Source organism: Hyla sarda, chromosome 9 (genome assembly GCF_029499605.1).
Source record: "Hyla sarda isolate aHylSar1 chromosome 9, aHylSar1.hap1, whole genome shotgun sequence".
NCBI classification, from domain to species: domain Eukaryota; kingdom Metazoa; phylum Chordata; class Amphibia; order Anura; family Hylidae; genus Hyla; species Hyla sarda.
Genome location: NC_079197.1, coordinates 97,537,213 through 97,539,821, shown reverse-complemented (window position 1 = coordinate 97,539,821; position 2,609 = coordinate 97,537,213). Strand labels below are relative to the sequence as shown.

The following is a 2,609-nucleotide window of genomic DNA, read 5'->3' as shown; positions in this document are numbered from 1 at the left end:
CCGGACCAAAAAGTACCTGCGAGGTTCCAGGTTCGATGTCCCTTTTCGCCAAAGCTACTAGGGGACCACAAATGCTCCCGGCATCCCCCTTGGCGTAAGCCAAGGTATCTGCCCGCAGAGCCGATAATGGTAGGTACCCTGCCAAAGCAGGAGTACCCGGGGTGTTTGCAGGGAGGTGCGGAACCTAATGGCCACACACACCTCCCCTAGACCGCCAGGAGGGACACCCAGACGGGCTACCGCATCCTGACAAATCCTGTGAACACACAACACGCAAAAAGTGACACAGTGAGACAAAAATAAATAAATAAGTGAATGTGTGCAGATATACTGCCCGGACATCCGGCCGGATCTATAAAAATTTCTCTGATCCTAGCCAGAAGGCCGGGAATCAAGAGGTGAGTGCCACAAGGTGAAGAGATTATGGTGCCCGTGCTTCAACTCAGTGAGCCTATCCTCCCAGTGAGTTTCGGCACCTCGGGGTCACCACTCCCCGAGGCACAAAAGTACCTCGGCTCTAGACCCTCTCAGCCTCATGGCGAGACCCGGAGGGAACAGGTCACATCGGGGCAGCCGTCGAGCTGATTCCTCAGAACCAGCCCCGGAAAGCCCTGGTACACCTGCATCCTCCATGCAGCACCCATCCCCACCAGCATGTAAACTGATAAGAACAGATACTACACTTGATCTTAGCCAAAAGGCCGAGAAGCGATGAAGTAACACTGAGATGATGTAAGGGTAGCCCAGCATATTTTGCAGCTAGCAGCAAAATCACATGACCACAGGCTAGCCAATCATTGCTTACATTGTGTGAGTGGGGGTGGGTTTAAGAGACTGATAAAACCCTATACACTGCATTGCAGCTGCCATCTTGGAAAAAAAAACTGAGCAGAGCGCATAGAGGAACTCATTGGGGAACTACTTATCCTAGGAAGCCTTCACATATACAACAGAAAGCAAGCTGAGCAAAGCCTTGAGCGGTGAGCTGACCTCAGACAGTGGCCTGTCACCTGCTTTGCTGTGTCTGGTTGATGCACTACAAATCCCAGCAGTGGTACTGCAGAACAAGCTCATAAAAGCTATCACATTACAATACAAAGCAGGTTGAGCAGAGCAGAGGACTGACCTGTATTTTATTATAAATATGCATTTATAGTATTGTGAGTGAACATGAAATAGACATTTTATGTCAAGTTATCTGTATATTCTGGGTTTAATCAAACATAGGGGCAGATTCATCAATATTATCAATATTTTGCTGTGCTTACTTGTGCCAAATTTATCAAAACGGTGCATAGGTTTTGGTAAATTTTGGACAAATAAAAAATAACTTGATGTAGGATGTCACTTTTCTAAGGCAAGGCAGAAGTGGTAAGAATTTGCAGTTAATAAACCTCGTCCACTGCATACTCAAGAATGAGGAACAGCATTTCACAATCACTTTTTCCAAAGTTGTCTATGTGCCAAAAAATTTGCCATGTCACAGCCATAAAAGTGGCAGGAAGGCAATGATAAATCACCACCAGTGTTTCTACCTGAGTTTAACATAAATATGCATTAAAAGCATTGAGAATGAACATAGACCTAGAACATACACATTTTAGGCCAAGATACCTGTATGTTTTGGGTTTAATGAAACACATAGGGGGAGATTTATCATTGCTTTTAGAGCTTTTTTTTTGTCTCTGTTTTGGCGCAGTTCAGGCACAAGCAGCATATTTAGCGACTTTTATACGTCTTTTGATATAAACAGTTTTACTCTTTTTGCCTACCTGTAGAACTTTTTCTTTTTCACCATGCAGTGGTCACGTATTTATCATTTGCGACTTTTGTCAAAAGTCGCTATTTTGTGGGCAAAGGTACTTTTAGGCGCAAAGCTACACCACCTACCAGTAGGCGTGAGAATCACTTCTACCCTCCACAATTTAACCTTTAACCTCTTGTAGACTACAGTGTTCCACTCTCCTTCTATGATGCGCTCAGGAGCTGAGCACGGGTCATAGCTGGGTGGTCCTGGTCATCTCTAATGCCAGACATCACCAATCACGGTGATGCCTGCTTTAACCGCCAATTTTAATGCAAATAGCGGGAAAAAAAGATCAAAGGGTAGCATGTATCGCAAAAATGAAACCAATAAAAATTACAGCTTGACCTGCAAAAAATAAGCCCTCACTCAATGGCATTGGACAAAAAATAAAAAAGTTACGGCTGTCGGAACACGATAACACAAAAAAGGGAAAAAATAATTTTGCTCAGAAAAAGGAAAAAGAACATAAAAAGCTATATAAAATGTACCGACCCGCAGAATAAATATAACATCACTTTTACCGCATAGTAAACACCATAAAAGAAATAATTTTTAAAAAGCCTGAAATTTTCCAGTTTTTCACAATATTTGTGACTTTTTCACAAAAAATGCTGCATGTGTCAACAAAAATGCACCACTATGTCACAAAAAAACTATCTCATAATCGCTCCGCTCAGAAAAAGCATTCTAAAGCTACTACCATTTAAAGAGACACATGTCAAATAAAATAAAAAAAGAGCCTGGTCATTAAGGTAAAAAATGGGTCAGTCCTTAAAGGAAAACTGTCAGCTTTCTTCCCCTG

The 2,609-nt window shown here is 42.7% G+C and overlaps 1 pseudogene; it reads right to left on the bottom strand.

The window, feature by feature from the left end:
* Window positions 1-553: 553 nt before the first annotated feature.
* LOC130292251 (U2 spliceosomal RNA) lies at window positions 554-713 on the bottom strand (annotated as a pseudogene).
* Between the last annotated feature and the right edge of the window lie 1,896 nt (window positions 714-2,609).